The sequence below is a fragment of the Podarcis liolepis genome (genome assembly GCF_965112155.1).
Source record: "Podarcis liolepis genome assembly, chromosome: 3".
NCBI classification, from domain to species: Eukaryota; Metazoa; Chordata; class Lepidosauria; order Squamata; family Lacertidae; genus Podarcis; species Podarcis liolepis.
Genome location: NC_139557.1, coordinates 18,606,911 through 18,630,103, shown reverse-complemented (window position 1 = coordinate 18,630,103; position 23,193 = coordinate 18,606,911). Strand labels below are relative to the sequence as shown.

The following is a 23,193-nucleotide window of genomic DNA, read 5'->3' as shown; positions in this document are numbered from 1 at the left end:
GACTAACGTAATATACGCCTCCTTCCAGGAGTTAGGTATCCTCCCTTCCTGAAGCGTGTTATTTATTACTTCCGTTAAAGCCGGAGCTAACAAATCTATCAATTTTTATAGTATTTGGCAGGCAGGCCGTCCGGGCCAGGGGACTTCCCGTTTTTCATCTTATTAATAGCATCCCGGACCTCTTTTACAGACACCACATTGTTCAATTGTGAGCAGTCCTCTTCCGAAAAAAATTTCTTTTCTTCTTGATCTAGATAATTCTCTATTTCTGCACTGCTCTCTTCTCCTTTTTCGTACAGCTTTTCAAAGAAAGTAACAAACCTATTTCCAATTTCTTCTGGGTCTTCTATCGCCCTTTCATCTATAATAAGTTTATTAATCACATTTTGTTTCTTTCTTTTCCTAAGCTGCCATGCCAGTAACTTCCCCATTTTATTGGCCGACTCAAAATATTTCTGTCTAGTAAATTTAATTTTCTGTTCTACCTCTTGATTCAGGATGGCTGAGTATTGGGACTGCAACACCCTCACCGCTTGATTAGTCCTTTCATCTGTCGGGTCTAAGGCAAGTTTTCTTTCATAGTCCCTCAATAGGGCCAAGATGTCTTCCTTCTTTTTCTCCCTTAACTTCTTTCTATAGCTATTTTGTTGTATTAGAAAACCTCTTAGGACAGCCTTGCCAGCATCCCATACCATCTCTATTGGGGTGTCTCTATTCAGATTCATCTCCAAATACTCTCTCAAAGTTTTTTTTGCCATATCCAATACTTCCTCGTTCTCAAATAAATATTCATTCATCTTCCACCTGAATTGCCCTTTCAATTCTTTTTTAATTTCCAAGGTCAAGGGGCAGTGGTCTGACAGGGTCCTGGGTAGTATCTCACATCTCTTAACTCTCCATGCCATAGCCCTAGTCACCCATATCTGGTCTATCCTACCCCAGCTCTGGTGGGGCTCTGAATAATGAGTGAACTGTTTTGTGGTGGGATTTCGGTGCCTCCAGATGTCAATTAGGTCCAGATTTTCCACTAAGTCATTAAATGAATTGGGGAGCTTCCCCCTACTTGCATTCCTTTGGTTCTCACTTCTGTCTATACTCGGTGTTGGAACCCCGTTCCAATCTCCCAATAGGATTAACTTATAGGGTTCCAATTCCAGCAGCATGCTTTCTAATTTTCCAAAAAACTCAGTTCTTTTTGTATTTGGTGCATATACCGACACTACATTAATTCTTTCCCCTTGAAAAGTTAATTGGATACCTAATATTCTGCCTTCCTCATCTTTACAAATTTGTTTTGGTTCCCACCTTTCTTTAGCGTATATTACCACTCCTTTTTTTTTGCTTATGTCTGAATTTACAAATTCTACTCCTAATTTTTTATTCACCAAAATATGTCTGTGTCTCTTTGCAATATGGGTTTCTTGGAAACAAATTACATCATATTTCTTATTTCTTATAGCTTTTTGAATTTTATTCCTTTTAATTTTCTCATTCAACCCATTCACGTTCCATGAAAGGAATTTTAAAGTATCCAGAGTTGTCTTGGTTCTCCAACTACTTTACCTCTAATCAAAAAACTCAAGTTAAAAACCGGCGCCTTTGTTTCCTAGGAGCCCCCCCTCTTCAACCGCCCCCTCTCCCACTGCGGCTTCTTCATCTTCGTCTCCTGAGTTTAACCCCCTCTCTCCTTGATCTTTCACGCTCCCCTCTTTCTCTTTCTCCCCTTCTCGCCCATTCCCTTTCACTTCATCTTTGCTTCTTACTCTATATTCTACCCTTCCTAACTCTTTTTCATATCTTCTCAAAAACTTCTCTGTTTCTTGTATATCCACTAATTTAAATTTCTTATCTTTGTAGAAGAAGGTAATCCCCTCGGGGAACTCCCATCGAAATTGTATTCCGTTTCTCTTTAAGGCGGCCACCACTTGTCTATAGCCCTCTCTTTTTCTTAACAACCTGATTGGAATCTCTTTATAGATAATAATGGGCCTACCTTCGATTCTGAGTTTGTTACGGTAGCTCGTCCTTAGAATTAGATTTCTCATTTCTAAAGAATTAAATATCACCAAACAGTCTCCCAAAAATTTGCTAGTTTTTAAATGCTGTGGTCTAGACATTCTGAATGCATTATCAATCGTTAAAGCTATCTCTTCCTCTTCTAAACCCAGCCATTTAGAGAGCTCCTTAATCATTTTCTTTCTGACATCCTCATTTCTTTCTTCTACCACACCTCTGAATTTTAAGTGGAGCTGCTTTTGTCGCATGTCCGCCATGGCAAGGTTATCCCAAATCTTATCCTGTGCTTTATTTAATTCACCCAACTCCTCCCTCATCCTCCCTGTTTCTCTTTTCTGTTCTCTCAATTCTTTCTGGAGTTTCTTATTAGATTCCTCAATCATCTTAGATTTTACTGACAGGTCTTGAATCTTGGATGAGAGCTCTCCTACTGCTTCCTCTATTTTTTTGTCAATCAGATCTTGCATATCTCCTAGCTTATTTTCCATATATGTCTCGTTTTGTTTAAATTCTTCCTTTATTTTGATCCATAAGCTGTCTAAATCTTTAATCTCCTCCTGACGCGATGTCTTTCTTTCCCCTGGAGTCCCACCCGCTTTCTTTAGGTCTTTCCCTTCCTTCCCCATCATTATTTGTAGCACTCTCCCTTTCTTCACCGTTAATTATAGTCCTTCCCTCTCAAAGGGCATCCACCGGGGATAATATGTATTGTGCCTGATCTAACTGTAGCATATACCCCTACATATAAACATATAAACATATAAACACCAAGCACATAAGCACATATAAACACATATAAACCCCAGGGAGGCAACAATTTCCCGGTATGCTTTCTTGACTAGAAGGAGAAGAAAAACCGTGGGGAAGGCATCAGTTCAAGAGTATCAATTAGTCCGCTCCAGGTCTTAGCCTTCTCTTTTGCTTCTCTCAGTCCTTTCCAAATCTTTTACCCGCCCTCACTTGCGTCACACCCAGCACCCAATAGGTGGGAGGGGGGGAAGGGGGTCGGGGGCAGAGGGGGGGAGGGTGGAATGACTCTTAAGCACGTAATTGTCCGCTTCTTACCCCGTACAGTCAAATTTTAGTCCTAATTAGTTTACGCCCGGCGCTTCCGGTCCTTCAAGCACCTTAAGCACTTTACGCTCTGTAAACTCTGTATACTCTTCACGCCATGAGACTGCAATCCCTGTGGTGGTTACCGTAACAATCCTGGTCGTAATTTATACTCCTACTCGGGGTTACCTTCTCCCTCTTCACCCCGACGCGACTCGGATCCAAACGTAAAAGAAGGGCTCTGTACCGTTGGTTAAACTCAGGGTTGTCTGAATATAAATCCTCAAGGAAGTGGGTAGCGTTGAAAAAGAAAGAAAAGAAAGAAGAATCAAGAGGGTTCAGCAACGTAATCAAAGTGGGGCCTCACCGAAGGGCTTGGAAAGGCGTTGGTCGCAGTCTATGTCCCAAACTTGGCGGTTTACTTTTGCTTATTTAAAAAAAAAAGTTTAATAAAGTCAATAAAAAAACGTTGTGGTCCGTATTTATTGTTGGTTCGGCTCTAACTCACTCAGTCAGACTGTTTACTAGCCTCCTCACTCCAGCGACTTTCTTCCTGCGCCATCTTGCCTCCGCTGCCGAGGGTAATCCCAAAAGAGGCAAACAAAAAAGTAGAAAAATACTTAGGCGTCTCCGAGCTTCACATCAGCTGCGCGCTTAACTAATAAGCACTTCAAGAAAAGAAAAACCTTTTCTCATACGCCGGAGACCCCGTTCTTATTTCCAAGGGGTTCCAACGCTTTCGCAGTTGAAGCTTCGGACGTTTCGCTGTGGAATCGGCACTTCCCAATTTGCGCTGGCGGTCACCGTTCTCTCGCGCTCTCTCTTTCCTTCCCAGAGGAGGTGGAGCGACCGCGTCCGCGCTGCAGGTGGCCTCTCCCCCAAGGGTTCCCCCCCTGAGGTTTCGGGGTACGCTTCGCCCTTGCGTCTCCCCCACTCTTCCACAGCGTCCAGAAAGCTAAGAGCTAGCTCTCCGCGCTTCCTCACTGCTCGCGTCCGGAACCGGAAGTCAGGTCTAAAAATACTTTCTTTCACCAACCTGAATAATAGTTTTAAAATATCTGGGTGACAGTTTTTATTGTTATTGTTTTTACTTTTGTAAATATGCAATATGACACCTAGTCGATTGCCTGGATAAGTTTAAAAAGAGAGAGAAAGGGAGATAAGCAATTCCCTGAATGATATTAACGGTGCAATCCTATATATATCTACGCAGAAGGAAGACATATTGAATTCAGTGGTATTTACTCCCAGGTATTCTTCTTATGCAGACTAAGATCCACAGATAAGTGTGAATCGTCCAACACTGCAAAATCCATATAGTGAATAAATTTACAAGGCATGATGCAGATAAGAAATTTGTTGTGACTAGCCATAGAAAACCTTCAACTACGCTGTACTTTAATCAATTGGAACATTTTTTAAAAAAACCAAAACCTTAAAATCAGATTCTTCTGCACTCTGTCAAATTGCTATTGATCACACTGTAGGTACCAGAAAATCTGAATGTAACACTTTAAAAAGAGATAATGCAAGAAGACCCAGAAGACATTGCTAATAGTTTATGTTATGTTAATGAATTACTTATAGACCACCTTTCAAGCAAATGATGTCTTTCAAAGAATATAATAAACTATGTATCCAGAAATAGCCAATACAATATGAAGGATCCATTTCCTCCACAACAGTATTAAAAGCTAATATACCGTAAGCCATATAGTAATAAAAGCTCTGCATTATTTTAATAATCACCATGCTGTATCTACAGCCCAAGTTATAATTAAGCCTTAAAGCGCACAATGAAAAAACTGGGTCTTTAATGCCCATTTAAAAGTATCAAGGGGTGCACTTTGCCTAATCTTGGAATCAAATTGCACGATTGTGGGGCCACCACTGAAAAGACCCCACACCATATGCCTGCCAACTGGTTGTTGTTACGGGTTATATAGAGGGCTTTGGGCAACTTTTTGTCTATGGGATTCATACCAGAGTGAATTTATACCATGTGTTGGCATCTTGCAGGTACGGATGAACTGGGCACCTCTTGGGGCCTTTCACACTGGAAATAAGAAACAACTTGCCTGATTGTAAAGTTAGATCAGTGAAATACTTGCTGAAAGTAGCAATGAATTTGCCTACATTCCCAAAGGTGGTTAATTACTTCACTTTGAATTTGATCCTTATCCCCCATTCTAAGATTGCATTAAGAGGGAAGAGATTGGAAGGGGTTGACACACTTCGTTCCTTTTTTTTCTCATCTTTTATATGAACATGGGATCACTCCTGATCCTGCAAAATTAAGTAGCTTAACGCAGGGTCTCCAAGCTTGGTATTCAGTTTTCTCTGTGGTGAAAGATGAAAAAAATAAGGAGCATATAAGTTCAGGGCCTGCTCCCCAAGTCTCCATGGGTATATTCTGTTGATGTTTGGAGTTAAAACGCTCAGCAGCAGTTGAACTTAGCACTGAATCCCTGTTGGAGGAGCACACTGTGCCCTGAGAGTCTGAGTTTAGAGAAACCTGTGCTTATTTTAGGAAAGACATGCTTGATAGGAAAGCTCTCTAGTTCTCTCTAAGTAAGGTGGAGATGCCTTGGCCCACGTTTGTTCTTGCATCTCAGCAGAAGAGCCACAAAAGATGACTCCTTCCCCAAAGTGAGAATAAAAAATCACGAAGTAGAAAATGAGGCCATCAACCCTAAGAGACTACTACCTGAGAGAAGGTCAGCGCAGGTTCAGTGAGAAAGGACATTTTAGGAAACTCGGAGATTCTTTTCTCTGTCCTCTGTCCCATGCAGGCACATCAGCCTCTAGTGGAATCTGAGTTGCATCCCAACACATGTTGTACAGTGGTACCTCGGGTTACATACGCTTCAGGTTACATACGCTTCAGGTTACAGACTCCGCTAACTCAGAAATAGTACCTCGTGTTAAGAACTTTGCTTCAGAATGAAAACAGAAATCGTGCTCCGCCGGCACGGCGGCAGCAGGAGGCCCCATTAGCTAAAGTGGTACCTCAGGTTAAGAACAGTTTCAGGTTAAGAACGGACCTCCGGAACGAATTAAGTATTTAACCCGAGGTACCACTGTATTTCTAAGCATAATAGCATTTGCATACAGTAGAGATGAATCACTGTTTTGGGGGAGATGTAGTCTTAACAGCATAAGAAACAGGAAGCCGGGGGGAGAATATTTGGCCCGGTCCTGGAATGGAGCAGTTGTTGTACATGCTTTGTTTATGAAATAACTTTTGGCTGAGTTGCATGACGCAACAGCACCACAGATGTGTTTTCGATTGCCTCAGCAGCCCCTGTATCCCACACAAGGGGGTAACCTCTAGTCCAGGGGTCTGCAACCCGCGGCTCCGGAGCCGCATGTGGCTCTTTTACACCTTTGCCGCGGCTCTGGGGCGGATACTAGCGAGGGGAGGAGGCGCATTGTGCGCCCCGACACTCCCCACTGTGGCGGGCGCTGTACTGGCTGTGATGTCGCATGGGGGCGGTGCGTGCGTTAGTCACACACCATCCCGACGTCACCTTCCCGCCCGCTGTGAGATCGCGGCTCCGGAGATATATTTGTTTTAAATGTCGCAATGGTTTTGCGGCTCCCGGTTGTTTTTTTCTTCGGAAATAGGTCCAAGTGGCTCTTTTGTCTTAAAGGTTGCAGACCCCTGAGTCAGTGCAGCCACACAGAGGAGCCTGATGCCTCTGGGCTGTTGCAAGTCAAAGCAATCCGAAGCAGATCCCACCACTTAATTGCCCAGTGTTCAGGAAGCAACAGACACATAGGTGCTCTAGCTTTTTAGCCCAATGCACCCAAACTCTTCCGATTACAAACAAAACTGCATCTTGAATTTGTTTCTCCTAATTAGGCAGAGCACTGAATGTTTCCCCGCTATTCCTCACTTGGTAATTTGTCACTCGCAGGGAATAACCACACCACGTTGTCCTAACCCCCAGCTATGCTGACTTGTTTTCCTGCCAGGTATGGTTCCGCTTCTCTCACAATTGTAGGTTGTCAGAATTGAAGGATATTTTTTCAGTCAAGTCACCGGTGGATGCCTGCTAATATTAATGTCAAGCCTCCATGTGCATTGCTTAGTGCTGTATTTCAGCAGCATTGTAAATGCGTGGCAGCTCAGAGGTAGAAGTTCAAACAAAAGGGATATTGCTTAGCCTGACTCCTACTGATGCGTCCCTTGCTGATGAGAATGTCAGAGGCCCCAATTCTAATTCTTACTGAATGCCTTTATAACCATTATCAGCCTTACTTTAACAGAAACTGTGAGCCCGAGGGCAAGCTAGTGCCTTCCTTCCTTCGAATCAATGAGCAAATGCTATCTTATTAGCATTCGCTTGCACATAAGCTCGGCTGCCTGCAAAAGAACATTTTTAAGCGACAAAATGAGCGTATATTTACATATGGCAACTGAATGGAGCTTCCTTACCAACAAAAAAATTCAGTATGCTAATTGGGAATATTCTACCTTGATCAAAAACTTGGCATTTGGGGAGAGTAGGATGAAAAAGAAAAGGAAAGTATGCAGCTTTGAAAGGAATTCGAACTTGCTATGACATAAGCTTGCCTGCCTCTGGAGCAGCTGAGTGCTGCTTTTGGAGCCATGCATAGTTTGTCAAGAATAGAGGCATTCACAAAGCAGTTCTTTAATATTTAAAAAGTACGTTAACTCTCATGGTGCTGGATACATCTATTAGGATATCTGGTTTTATCATTCTCCACAGTGATGGACGTTAGGCTTGCAGGTGAATGGATAGCTTCCTATCTGAAAAGGTAAAGGGTAAAGGGACCCCTGACCATTAGGTCCAGTCGTGGCCAACTCTGGGGTTGCAGCGCTCATCTCGCTTTTCTGGCCAGGTCATGTGGCCAGCATGACTAAGCCGCTTCTGGCGAACCAGAGCAGCGCACGGAAATGCCATTTACCTTCCCGCCGGAGCGGTACCTATTTATCTACTTGCACTTTGACGTGCTTTCGAACTGCTAGGTTGGCAGGAGCAGGGACCAAGCAACAGGAGCTCACCCCGTCACGGGGATTCAAACTGCCGACCTTCTGATCAGCAAGTCCTAGGCTCTGTGGTTTAGGTAAAGGTAAAGGTACCCCTGCCCGTACGGGCCAGTCGTGTCCGACTCTAGGGTTGTGCGCCCATCTCACTTAAGAGGCTGGGGGCCAGCGCTGTCCGGAGACACTCCTGGGTCACGTGGCCGGTGTGACGAAGCTGCTCTGGCGAGCCAGCACCAGCGCAGCACACGGAAACGCCGTTTACCTTCCCGCTATAAAGCGGTACCTATTTATCTACTTGCACTTAAGGGTGCTTTCGAACTGCTAGGTGGGCAGGAGCTGGGACCGAAAGACGGGAGCTCACCCCGCTGCGGGGATTCGAACCGCCGACCATGCGATCGGCAAGTCCTAGGCACTGAGGTTTTACCCACAGCACCACCCGCGTCCCTGTGGTTTAGGAGGACGCAATTTAGGCAAGGTGCTGAAGTACATGGAAGCCAATCACAGTTAGTTCAAATACTAAACCCACTTTCCCTCTCTTATCCAGAATTCTCAATCCTCTGGATTTCAGAAATGGGGACAAAACCACAATGGCCCTGTTTACACAGTTTACTGGGACTGCTGCTTTGCTCCTTCCTAGTCTCTCCCCCCCCCCCACCTCACTGAGCTAATGCAAGGTTTGGCTTAAATATGTTGCCTAAAACCAGGCTCATGGTTAAGCTCCTTCCTCACTAAATGTAATCTGCAGTCAATATTTGTTCTTTTGCATGAGATGGAGGGGTTACCCAATATAGAATACCCACTATATCACTTCAGTTTCTATTGGTTCTTTTCATAACACTTGTCAACACTTGGTTCTTTTTCTCTGCACTTGTGGTTTATTCTTATTACTAACATACCAAACACCCCACCATGCCCCTTTTTGTGATGTTTTCAGGTCACTTCTAGGCTTGATGTGATACATAGTTGTTCACATATTGAACGTGTGTAAATGGGTTGCCACTCTGGGTGGCTCCCAACGGAATATTAAAAACACAATAAAACATCAAACATTAAAAACTTCCCTAAATAGGCCTGCATTCAGATGTCTTCTAAAAGTCAGATAGTTATTTATTTCCTTGACATCTGATGGGAGGGCGTTCCACAGGGTGGGCACCACTACCAAGAAGGCCCTCTGCCTGGTTCCCTGTAACCTCACTGCTCACAGACAGGGAACCGCCAGAAGGACTTTGGAGCTGAACCTCAGTGCCCGGGCTGAACAATGGGGGTGGAAAGACTCCTTCAGGTATACTGGGCCGAGGCCGTTTAGGGTTTTAAAGGTCAGCACCAACACTTTGAATTGTGCTTGGAGACGTACTGGGAGTCAATGTAGGTCTTTCAGGACCAGTGTTATGTGGTTTTGGTGGCCACTCCCAGTCACCAGTCTAGCTGCTGCATTCTGGATTAGTTGCAGTTTCCGGGTCAAATTCAAAGGTAGCCCCACGTAGAGCACATTGCTGTAGTCCAAGCGGGAGATAACTACAGCATGCACCACTCCGGTGAGACAGTCCGCGGGCAGGTAGGGTCTCAGCCGGTGTACCAGATGGAGTTGGTAGACAGCTGCCCTGGACACAGAATTGACCTGCGCCTCCATGGACAGCTGTGAGTCCAAAATGACTCCCAGGCTGCGCACCTGGTCCTTCAGAGGCACAGTTACCCCATTTAATACAAAGTGCCCTCCTTCATCTCATTTCAATCGATATAATATGCTGTAGAACAGGAGCTCAATGATAGTCAAGCAGAATGATCAGTTTACTGTGGACAGTTGCAAATTTGGAGGGTTGGTGCAAAGCACATGTCTTTTCAACTCATTTCTCAACAAATGCCTGATCTTCTTCCAATTAAGCCTTTACTAGTCGTATTGGAGACAGCCACAGAGGGCACGTACCCACACAGTGAAAATCTCTCTTCGTCACAGTCACAGTTACGGCTATGGCTCGCCAATGCAGTCTTAGGATGGCAATTGGAAAATTATAGAGTGCTTTCTGGAGTATATTCAGCTGGGTATAGGTTTGCAGCCCAAATCTGTAAATCTGATGTTGGGAGAAGTAATATGTTTCCAGAGAGCGTGGTAGGCTTAAGCTAGGCTATAAATAACTAGGTGACCTTTCGGGTGTACTGAATTTTGTTAAAATATTGGAAGGCAGAAGGCAGCATGAGGAGGGGAAAATCCCACCTTCAGATAATCACAAGGTAACCCTCAGGAACCATTATATAAACTCCTTCCTATTTAAAGTTTGTATTACCGGAGACAATTTTGAGACCCCATTTCTATAAAAGGCTAATTCAATCCATAATGACTAGTCAGGTACAGTGTCATCACTCTGTTTTAAGCTTCTAACTGTGCAAGGTTCACGTAGCCCTTGCTGGATATAACATTTTAATGCCGAAAAAGCAGGGATTAATAGTGCTGAATAAAAAGAACTTGGCAAGGGCCGTTTCTCATATCCCTCTCCTCGCTACTACTTACAACAATTCATTTAAATTCATTTAAAACGGAAATAATCTCTACTTATTTATATGAGATCTCATTTCTGTCTCAACCAAGCTTTTATTAATTCTGCTTTATATTAACTGATTCCACCGAAGGGAAGCAAACACATTTATGCACTGCAGCCAAATAAAACCAAATGTATTTTAGACATAGCTATTATGATCCTCTCTCTATTCTGTCACTATGAATGGAAGAGGCACAAAGTATTGGGAGGGGGGTCTGTGTGCCCAAGAAAGGGAGAATCAGATCAGGGGGACTATTTGTGGTTGGCCTTATCTGGTTCTTAAGGCAAGTGCAGTGACGGCATCACCACTGCATTACTGACCATAGTTTAGCCACAGTTTGTTAGGTTCTGATGAAATGACAAGCTGTGGTTTATTAAAAAAGCAGAACGCAGACTACAGAAGGAGTATCTGAGCTCAAGGTTCACTAAGGATCATTCACACAACACAAAACATTGTGACATCTCAACCAGCCCAACTTGTGACATAGTTCCCTAGCATCACTGCATGTCTATAACTCATTCCAGTGTTAGTTTCATATAGTGTGCTGCCATGCTTACTTGGAAGTAGGGCTATGCTTTTAGCTTGCTTCCATCCTCCCCAAGTGACATCATATCTCCTTCCTCCAGCAACTTGCATTTGCCTGTTTTTGTCTGAAGTGAAACCCAAATATATGACCTGCCACTCAAATGCAGGGACACCATGCATTTGGGAACCCTGCAAAAATCGTGGTCCTCATGATCCCTTCCAACTCAACAATTCTATGAGTCGTTGTATGACTAGTCATTATAGTAGTAAAAGGTAAAGGGACCCCTGACCATTAGGTCCTTTCATGGCCGGCTCTGGGGTTGCGGTGCTCATCTCGCTTTATTGGCCCAGGGAGCTGGCGTACAGCTTCCGGGTCATGTCGCCAGCATGACTAAGCCGCTTCTGGTGAACCAGAGCAGCGCACAGAAACGCCGTTTACTTTCCCGCTGGAGCGGTACCTATTTATCTACTTGCACTTTGGCATGCTTTCGAACTGCTAGGTTGGCAGGAGCAGGGACCGAGCAACAGGAACTCACCCCGTCATGGGGATTCGAATCGCCAACCTAATAATAATAATAATAATAATAATAATAATAATAATAATAATAATAATAATTTAATTATACCCAGCCCATCTGGCTGAGTTTCCCCAGCCACTCTGGGTGGCTTCCAACAAAAGATTAAAAATACATTAAAACATGAGTCATTAAAAACTTCCACAAACAGGGCTGCCTTCAGATGTCTTCTAAACGTCAGATAGTTGTTTATTTCTTTGACATCGGATGAGGGGGGCGTTCCCTGTAATTTGGCTTCTCGCAGCGAGGGAACTGCCAGAGGGCCCTCAGCGCTGGACCTCAGTGTCTGGGCAGAACGATGGGGGTGGAGACGTTCCTTCAGGTATACTGGGCCGAGGCCGTTTAGGGCTTTAAAGGTCAGCACCAGCACTTGGAATTGTGCTCAGAAACGTACAGGGAGCCAATGTAGGTCTTTCAAGACCGGTGTTATGTGGTCTCAGTGGCTGCTCTCAGTCACCAGTCTAGCTGCCACATTCTGGATTAGTCACCATCGTTCATCCCCATATATCACGTTCTGACCATTGTAAATAGTAATCTAATTGTATTCAGTAAGTGGGGTACATTTGTGACTAAAATGACATATGAATTGGGCTCATAGCTCACATTCTTAGGTAAAACACCTCCCCAGCTCTGCAGATAATAGTCTAGTAACATATAAAATGAATGGATTGTTAAACAGATGTAGTTTTGCAAAACACAACGAAGTGCAATCGCTGGCCTCACACTTCTACATAATCCCATCTGTTTATAACTTTAGGGAATAGGAAGAACATTTTTTTTGGGTGGGGTCTGACATTCCTCCAAATTCCACTGGAAAGTCGCACTTTTCTGTTCCAAGCAACATTTTAAACATTCCTTGAATCTCCTAACTAATAAGTAAAGGAAGCAGTACTTCCTTTCATTGAGAAACTCTCCCACACATACAGCAAGGAGCCACCTATTTCTGGAAATCTTCTGCCTTCTTTGTTTTCACAGATACGTGTGTATGACGCATCTAGTTTCCTCTTTGGTCCCCAATAGGGTAGTATCTACTTAGCAAGCCTCTGCTTTAAGGGAGTTAGGAAGCATATAAACTTTTACTAGAGCATCCTTTTGATGCTTAGTATTATCACGGGTCCAACTGTTGCTCTGCTCCTGTGGTCGATGATAAAAGCAAAACGTCTAAACAAACCACAGGGTAAGGTTTCTTCCCTGATATCAGTATTAGTCTGTGAAGAATACTAACTATCTGACACTGCTCGTCCTGTTCCATTTATGGGCTCTAGTGTAGGTCGTATGTGTTGTGTGAAACCTAACCTTCCCATTTGTCAGCTTTTGTTTTCGCTACCCAGGTGCAACTACAGTGGTACCTTGGTTGCTGAACTTAATCCGTTCTAGGAGTCCATTCAAAAACCAAGGCATAGCTTCTGATTGGCTGCAGGAGCTTCCTGCACTCAATCGGAAGGCACGTCAGACAGACATTTGGCTTCCAAAAAACGTTTGCAAACCGGAACATTCACTTTGAGGTTTGCGGTGTTTGGGAGCCGATTTGTTTGGGAGCCAAACCGTTTGACAACCAAGGTACCACTGTATTCATGTTCACTCAAGTCTGCTGGGATGCTTTTTAAAATGTCCCTTTACGCCATTATTATTGGTCAGTCAGGATTGAAAGCATCAGTACATGTATGCAGAAGTTTGCTGCTAAATGTGCGTGCAAAGAAGCAATATGGCTGTTTGTGTTGGACAAGGCCATCCAAATGGTTGGATTCTGTGCTAGTGGATTGATAGCACGTTTCAAGAAGCACAAGGCAGTCACTCATCAATAAGTCCTTGTGCTGGGATTGCTGTCACTCACGGCCAGCTTCTGGAATCTCTGCCAAGGTTACTATATGCTATTAAAAGCATCACAAGGAATCATTCCCTGGGGCATGTCATACGAATAAGCTATTATTCCTTCTGTAACAATTTTTGCCATAAGTTGTTAGAAGAATTTGACCTGGCTGATCAAAGGGACGAGCTTTCAAAATTTGAACTACATGAATAACTTCAGTAGCTGGCAGAAATTGAAGCCCTTTATCCCATTACATGGGCATAAAATTTACTTTTAAGGCATATTAAGAGACCTCAAGCTACATAAAGTTTGAAAGAAGGAAGGCATTGTATATAGACCACTTTTCATAATTCAAACAAGCAGTATAGTCGTAATTTTCATTTCCTTACAAGCCCTAGGAACAGAGAAAGAAGCTGTTTTGGAACCTTACCAGAAGCCACAACTTTTTTGCCAGAATATCAGGGGTAAATCGGTATCTCCTTCCACAGCCAAAGTTTAATTGAGGATTGGTATAGCAAAGTCCGCAATGTACCTTTAACATTTCTTTGTTGTTTTCTGTGGCCAGGCAGGACTGTCATGACCAACAGGCTTTCTATTGTTGTCTTAGCTTCTTTTTATTTCACAGCCTTCCACAAGAATGCAAAGTTGGCCAAGGCCTTGGCAGACCTTCCCCCAAGATACAGAAAAAGAAGAAAAAAGTGTGAGGGGCTATGAAGGATTCAGCCACAAAGGATTCAAAGTGATGTCAGTGGCTAGGATCAAATGGCTGTTTTTGGATCACATCCCATGTATGTTTAACTACCTTCATTATACCATGCTAGGGTACAATCCTGAAGACAATTATTAGTTAGTAAAATCCATTGAACTCAGTGGAACTTAATTTTGTGTAAACATGTATAGGACTGTTTCAGAACATGGTTGGAGGTTGGAGGATGGATGGTGGCTAACAGATTGAGGTTGAATCCTGAAAAGACAGAAGTACTGTTTTTAGGGGACAGGAGGCAGGCAGGTGTGGAGGACTCCCTGGTCCTGAATGGGGTAACTGTGCCCCTGAAGGACCAGGCGCGCAGCCTGGGAGTCATTTTGGACTCACAGCTGTCCATGGAGGCGCAAGTCAATTCTGTGTCCAGGGCAGCTGTCTACCAGCTCCATCTGGTACGCTGGCTGAGACCCTACCTGCCCGCAGACTGTCTCGCCAGAGTGGTGCATGCTCTAGTTATCTCCTGCTTGGACTACTGCAATGTGCTCTACGTGGGGCTACCTTTGAAGGTGACCTGGAAACTACAACTAATCCAGAATGCAGCAGCTAGACTGGTGACTGGGAGCGGCCACCGAGACCACAGAACACTGGTCTTGAAAGACCTACATTGGCTCCCAGTACGTTTCCAAGCACAATTCCAAGTGTTGGTGCTGACCTTTAAAGCCCTAAAAAGGCTTGGTCCAGTATACTTGAAAGAGTGTCTCCAACCTCATCGTTCTGCCCAGACAATGAGGTCCAGCTCCGAAGGCCTTCTGGGAGTTCCCTCCCTGCGAGAGGCAAAGTTACAGGGAACCAGGCAGAGGGCCTTCTTGGTAGTGGCACCCGCCCTTTTGGAACACCCTCCCATCAGATGTCAAAGAAATAAACAACTATCGGACTTTTAGAAAACATATGAAGGCAGCCTTGTTTAGGGAAGCTTTTAATATCTGAAGGACTATTGTATTTAATCTTTTGTTGGAAGCCGCCCAGAGTGGCTGGGAAAATCCAGCCAGATGGATGGGGTATTTATTATTATTATTATTATTATTATTACTATTACTATTATTGTTATTGTTATTGTTATTGTTATTGTTATTGTTATTATTTTATTCTGGCATTATGGGACTGTTGCTCATGTCACTCATGTTTTTCAACAGCTGCATGAACTGATAGGTGAATTTGACAGGAGACTTGGACAGAGGGATTGTCCGTATGTTCCGGACAGGCAGCTCTCTTTCCCATTTTCATGAGATTCCAGGAAGGGAGTTGAAACCCTGAAGTGTTCTCTGGGAGCAGTGAGGGTGTACATATGAGGGAACAAACTGAAAGTTAATCCCGATAAATTGGTCTGACTTCTTAACAATAAACCCATTTTTTATCTATTGCAATAATCTTCCTCTGTATTTAAACCCTCTGTGCCTACTTAAGCTTTACTGCTCTGTATGCTACTGGTAACTGGATATTGGATTTGTATACACCTCTAAATGTCTAGAGGGCTCAAAGGAAATAGCAATGTATATTTAGAGTAGTGGCGCATTATTGCCACTGTTTTTTTAATATAGTAACCAGCTGAGGGTGCAAGTCTACAGCACTGTTAAAAACAACAACACAACTCTGAGAGTTCAAAGTTTCCCAAGATTTTTTTCTGTACAGGTCCCACTGAATTTAGTGTGAGCTACATAAAATTTCATAAAGTTGCACTGTACAAAAACAAAACAAAACTGATAGCATAGAGAGAATTTAAGAACTTAAGCTAATTTGGACACTCTTAACCCTGTGGCATGAATGTAGGTTAAATCTAATAATGCCATTGTGCTTGTGATTTGGCAAAGGAGGCTTGTACTCTGTCATAAAGGTTGTATCCGATACCGTAGCTGAATCATCGGAGTTTTGCTAAGCAGCAGTAGTGTCATGTGTTCCATGGACAAAGCTATGGAGCTGTCCTCCTGATAGCAGATAGGGCTGCTTTCTTGGGAAGGACTGGGCTAGGGCATGGTGGTGGCAAGGTTGGGGTCATGCAGGCACACTGGCTAGAACACTCGATGGGGGCAACTGTCCCACTGATGCGCCAGTGCAGCTCAGACTTCACTGCTGCCATGTCCGATTCCTGCCGCATCGGCAGCGATGGCAATGTTGGGGGTTTGGCTCTGTCCCAACACATGCATTGCTTTTCGTAGGCAGGTCAAAACTGGTACAAATCAAATATGAACAGGGACTGTAGCACAGTTGCAGAAGACATGCTTTGCATGCAGAAGGTCCCATGTTCAACCCAGAGCATCTCCAGGCAAGCAAGGATAAGAAAGACAATTGTCTGAGACCATAAACAGCTGCAGCCAGTCAGAATATAAAACATTAGGCAAAAGTCAGACCTGGTATAAAGCAGCTTTCAATGGCCTATTGTCACTCTACATCCCAGCACCCACTACCACACCCTTCTCCCTAAAGAGTGGGTGTATTGTCTTTCTGGAATTTAGAAACAAGCCATAAAGATATGGGTGGGTTTCCTTTTTGGGCAATCCTATTACAAGCATTATTGTTAATGCTTATATTATATTATATTATATTATGCATTATTGTTAATGCGGGTGGCACTGTGGGTTAAACCACAGAGACTGGGGCTTGCCGATCAGAAGGTCGGTGGTTCGAATCCCTGCAACGGGGTGAGCTCCCGTTGCTCGGTCCCTGCCAACCTGCTCCTGCCAACCTAGCAGTTCGAAAGCACATCAAAGTGCAAGTAGATAAATAGGTACTGTTCCGGCGGGAAGGTAAACGGTGTTTCCGTGCGCTGCTCTGGTTCGCCAGAAGCAGCTTAGTCATGCTAGCCACATGACCCGGAAGCTGTATGCCGGCTCCCTCGGCCAATAAAGCGAGATGAGCACCACAACCCCAGAGTCGGTCACGACTGGGCCTAACAGTCAGGGGTCCCTTTACCTTTACCTTTATTACAAGCATTATTGTTAATGCTTAAGAGTGTGCTACATAAGGATTGTAGGAAATGGAGTGATGAGAGGCCAGAAGTTCACACACTGGAAATCTCGAAGGGCTTAGATAAGCCATTAAATTTGACTGCTGATATTTTCACAGGGCTCTTTCCAATAAAGTGCTGAGATTACTCCATTAGCTCAATAGCTTCTGCATCCACAAATCTATTCAAGGCAGCAATGTCAACTCTTTACAGGACAATGAAAAATATGGATGACTGAAAAGTAAATGAATAATTTCACCTAATATTCTTGCAGGGTGGGATCTTCCTCACTGGAAGTGCTTTCAGTTTGAGTAAACAGATAGGGCTGAGTTCACGTTATTGCTGGTTAACCTAATGTTTTCTGCCTGTGACTAATGAGTCTCCTTCCCAAGTCAAAACATGAAAGAATTTCACAGATAACGTAAAGAAATGATAAAGACTTCAGGTGATATAGATCTCCTCCTGTACACAGTATTACATTCCCCCGAGTGAGTTCATGTAAGATCACTTTGTGCCGTTCATAATCAAAGCACAGTCCTCAGAGCTCTGCTTCTTTGATCATGTGCAGAAGTTTTCTGATGATGTAGCGCAGTTTGCTAGCAAAGGCCATCCCTCCAAAAATGATTTTCATATCAGGTCTAAGGAATATTCTTCTTCCTTCAAATCTGTCTTTCAGAGGCTGGTAATAAGCACAGGGGCTTCTGGGCTCTCTGGAACAGCAGCACTCATATAAAGGTTTTTTGGTTGTAAGTGTTTCGATTTTGAGTTGTAAGCTTCCTTGTTGTGACTCCATAATGTGGCATGCACTGATGGTGAGCCACACACAAATAAACACACAAACAAACAATGCAAAGCCCCTTTGCATAGAAATAGTAAGGTGTTTGGGCACACAGAAATAATTCTTCTGATCCTTTTGAGCATGTGTGCTATTATTTTATACTTTCTCAAGGATTCATCCTGTCAACTAAGTCTTCCTTACATAGTGCTGGAACATATTTATTAGCAAACGGTAGCCAAATAATTGACTGATTAGTTAAAATCAGTACTGTAAACCCACTACTTATGTGGGGTGGGAGTTATGTTCCAGGGATAGTGCATAAAGCCAAAACTGAATATAGTCAAAACACCATGGGTGCAGTGACAGACCCTCCAAGTGTACCTATAAAAAGGTTATTACTTTGTGCGTGTCAGGAAACGGACCAAGGTATTTCAACCGCAAATTTCTGTTTGTACTGTGTGGGGCTCATTTCATTTTGTGGTACCTGCTATTTGCCCCCATGTTACTCCAGGCAGGTTGCAAACATTTTATCCCCTTACTGAGTTAACTGTCAAGTGAGTTAATGACAAGCCTTTACTCTATGCAGAGACTAGAGATAATTTGCCAGAAGCAAACAAAAATCTATTGGGGCCAACTGCAACATGCTCCTTGCGTCGTGTAAGACAGATGGAAACTACTTCAGGGTAAAACTAATTTCTCCTAGGGTAAAAGCCACAAAACATAGCTGTGAAAAAGGTCTTTAATTTATTATTATTGTTGTTATCATCATCATCATTACCACTCTTTTTATACATTTTGGCTGCAACCCTAGGCAATGAGCAGTTATGTATCTGCATGGAAACCAAAAAGCACCATAAAGGAGGGCTGTGATTTTCATCACCCCTGGGATGGAAACGTGGAAAGAGGCAGAAACCACCACCAAACAATGCTGTCTCACTGTTTGATTGGTGGAATTATGAACGTTTACATTTCTATAGCAACAATTGCATATCTAAAGTACTGTAGAAACAGTCAAATACTAATTTTCAATAGACAGTCAAGTTTGGTGCAATTTAGCAAACAGAAGCATTTTTCTTTTAAAAAAAAGTCTGGATTGTCAAGGCTGTTCTCTCTCTCTTTTTTTTCTCTCTAACTGATCCTTTAAATAAAACACAAAAGAGGGAACCATGAAAACAGAAATTTGCTATAATTGTCAGCAGGAGCATATCAATGGCAAATAGTCTAGAGAACAAACTCTAATCCTTTGCCACCAACCCATCTGTGCCGAAAAGATAAAAAAAGTGTATGAAGATGGAAATAAGTAAAGCTGAATCTGTGACAAGTCAAATGCTAAGCAGACTGGTTCATCATATTGTTACACACCACCCCAAACTCCACAGTGTGAGATTCCAGAAGTTCCAGGCATGCTTTGGCTCAAATGTACACTTGGGTCTAACCTAAATACACACAAGTATTTCCTGGCTTTAACACTCCAAACTTCAATTCAATTCAATCAATAGCTTAATCCAGAACGTATGGTGTTTTGCAACCCAAGACTCATAACAACATGTTAAACTACACTGATTCAGAGTGTGCCCATTGAAAAATATTGGAAAGGTGAAATATCTTTCCTCAGTGATGTAAAAAATGTGGCATTTTGCATTCAAATTCTCTATATAAAAGCCCAATAAAATAATCAAAATAAATCACACAGTCCCACACATCAGTGACTCTAAAGCAACCACATTGACATTGGCACAAATGTGCTGTGAAGAAACAAAAGGTTTGTAAAAAGAGCAAGAATACTATGGACATTTTAACAAGTGCTGAATGAAAACCATTTGCAAAGGTTGCAATTCTTGCTTTTGTACATCTACTGCAATGTCTGAAAACTGTGGTGGGCACTTAGACACACACACACACAAAACTAAAAACAGGAAACAGATGACAAAAAAGAAGAGAAACGAGGGCCCAAATTTGCATACAATGTGCATATGCTACTTAGTAGGTATACAAAGAAGTTTAGAAATAACTACTTTAATTTAAATAAAAATATAGTACATCATCATAGTGGGGAAGACTGTGACCAGGTAACCTGTGCATCTGCTCTCCCATCTTACGATTCTTTGTTTTTCAGTTGGACTTGAACATCAATAGACAACGCTGTCAAACAGACCAATAAAGTAGAACACATAGACACCTTATTGAAAACAGACCTTGCATATATGTGAGTGTGTGGGCATCTGATCAAATGGGAGAGTGTTACACTGGGGAACCAACTCCTTTTTAGATGTTTAAGATGCTCCTCTTTATTCTTTTTGTCCAATATCTGTGGTCTGGTTATATAAATCAAGTTTATTGTGTGCTCAGATAAAATACTCAGAATGGCTAGCACATTATAATTTGCTTCCAGTGCAGTTTGCTCCTGAAGAAGCTACTGTCCCTGAGTTAAACAGCGCATTTTATTGGCTGTTTTCCTTCCATAACCCAAAGGATGATTTTATATTTACATCTAATGATTTTAATTATATCCAAATATTTATCTCCACTGTGGCTAAATTAGCAGGTACTTAATTGTATTAATATATACCACCTGACACTTGGGTTATCTCACTTGCCTGCATGTGGAAAATAGAAAACTACATAATTCAGTTATGTGGAAAACGTCCTCAAGGGCATCTGCAATGTAGCTGACATCCCACATAAAATCTGTGCTTCACACAGCGAGTTGCCTTCTGCAGCATATTATTAGGAGCAGAGCACCTTCCCCATCCCCCAGTTACATAGATCATTTTTATTCATTAAGAATAAAAGTGCTTCTATGGCTGTGTTGTAAGGAAAGCAAAACAATCAAACAAAAAAGAGTTCACTGTCAGATCCAAAGCAGGATGCAAATTTCTTTTCCTGTTAATTAATCGAGCTTTCATCGCAATTCTGTGATCTGTAAATAAAGCTCCCAAACCAGTTTTATAAAACACAAAGGAGAAGAGACACAGGAGGTAGTAGAGGGGAGAAAAGCCCATGGAGGATCAAATTCCACAGAAACTAATTGTGTTCTCTTTCTGAAGGATGACCAAGCAGGGCCTTCAGCACCGAAATAATTCTGAGTTTGCTTGTTTTTTTACGCAAATGAACTATAAACTCAAAGTCTAACGTGCCCTTGACATAACTTGAGCACCCACCATATATTACTAAGCTTTGTAAATATTATGAATGGAAGGAAAGTTGCTTCTGCTGCTAAAGCGTATGCAGTGTCTAAGTTTCCAAGTCTTACTTTCCAAGTTCCTTTATTAAAAATTGCTCAGGCCTTTCAAGATCTGCCATAAGGGGGACTGATGAGAAGGCCTTAAGATATTTACCCAGACATGACTGAGACATGCTTGATGAGATGGGAAAAACACGAAGCCCTTTGAAAGGATGCAAAACTCTCCGGCCATCTGCTTAGTGGCAATGCTTGGAGAACAATGAGGGGGGAATAAGAAGTGGGGAGGGGAGGGGGCCTGCTAGATGGAGGGAAAAGGTAAAGGATCCTTCAATTATTGGGTCAATGAGGCCATTACCGCTCAAAAAAAACGTCTGAGGGAGTCAGCAAAGCTCAGGAAAACAACAGCAGCTCATTTAAACAAAAAACAGCCCGGCCCGTAAGAAAGCAATTTAGGTCAGTGTTGCTCACGAAACCATAGTTAATTGGAAATCATAGGTAATGCGTGCAAGCTCCGAAGAAGTTTCATTCCTCTGCCTTATCCTTCCTTTCATTTCCAGCCCTTGAAATCCTGCAGATGGAGCTCTGCTTAAATGAATAGCGCACAGCCCGAGAGGAGCTTCTGTTTCATTTGGCAGTGCAGGTGAACAGCCTGAATTAAGGTTTTAAATGAATGCCCCAGGTGTTTATTCAATATGGTGTACAGCTTAGGCGCTGCGAGCTCTAAAGGCTTGGCAAAGCGCATCTGTGTTTTCACTATTATACAATCCACTGGAGAAAAATTACAGGGAAGGCAAAAGTTTGCTAACCCGGAGTACCACAAATCAGATTTGAACCATTGTTTTTTGCCAGGCTATGAAATGCGTTATCCTCAAGAAGGAGTACATTATTCTGAATGAACGAGCAGCCCCTTAGTTCTGAGGGGCACTTAACAGTGCTCTAAGCTGTGGTAATATGTTCAATAAGCTCATTTTTATAATAATAAATTCAGGTTGTATTTTTGCCTTTTGTTATTTCACTGCAGCAGCTATATCACTTTGTTTCCAAATCTTTTCAAAGCTGACAGAGCCTTAAAGGTGTTTGGAGGGAATTTTTTACCCAAGAGCAATAATATATCTCATGATTCAGTGTGTATGGGTGGTTCGTGAATTCTGAATTGAGGCCATGCGGTCTCATTTTGGACTGGACCCCTTTGTCATTAAAAGTAGCAGAATGTCAGAGAGAAGCTCTGAACAGAATTCAGTTGGGAAAGTCCTCTTTGAAAGTTTTAGGAGATCTGTCCAGGGTTGAATCTGGCAACCTTATCCTGCAGTCTTTCTCAGCCTTGGGTCCCCAGATGTTGTTGAACTACAACTTCCATCACCCCTAGCTAGCAAGGCCAGAGTTCAGGGATGATGGGAGTTGTAGTCCAACCACATCTGGGGACCCACAGGTTGAGAACCGCTGTATCCTGGAATCACTAATTCACCAATGCTGCTTCAGAGTATTCTGGACTGCAGGGCCAGCCCAATACATTTTGCCACTTGAGGCAAAACAGATCCACAGAATTGTGGAGTTGGAAGGTACCCCAAGAGGAGTCATCTAGTTCAACCCCTACAATGCAGGAATCACAGATAAATATTCCAGACAGCATTCATGTCAGATCATTTCAAAAGGGATGAATGGGGTGGATCCAAAATTCCTGTGGGAGCAGGGGAGGCCATTTTCACTCATTCCTACACCCTGTAGCCCCCCCCCATCCCTGCACCCCCTGAAAAGCTGCTCTTGCAGATTGGGGGACCCTCTGGAATGGTGTGGAAAGCAGCACAGGAAGCAGTGAGAATTGCCCCCCCTTCTTCCTCCAGCTGGAGTTCACAGAGTTTCCATGAGCATAAGTTACATTCTGGATCCCAACCATCATGTCTGAACAGTAAAAAGATGGTCCATGTTTGGAAGCCTTGCAGAGCAAACAACCTGCTCATGCAGTGTAGGAAAAGTTGAAATGAACCTGCACAGGGCTGTT

The 23,193-nt window shown here is 43.0% G+C and overlaps 1 protein-coding gene and 1 long non-coding RNA gene across 12 annotated transcripts in view; one reads left to right on the top strand and one right to left on the bottom strand.

The window, feature by feature from the left end:
* Nucleotides 1–23,193, bottom strand: part of MACROD2 (mono-ADP ribosylhydrolase 2) — a 993,596-nt gene that overhangs the window by 29,880 nt on the left and 940,523 nt on the right. The gene's annotated exons all lie outside the window — the stretch shown is intronic.
* Nucleotides 1–23,193, top strand: part of LOC310703456 — an 82,003-nt gene that overhangs the window by 50,109 nt on the left and 8,701 nt on the right. The window lies entirely within an intron of this gene.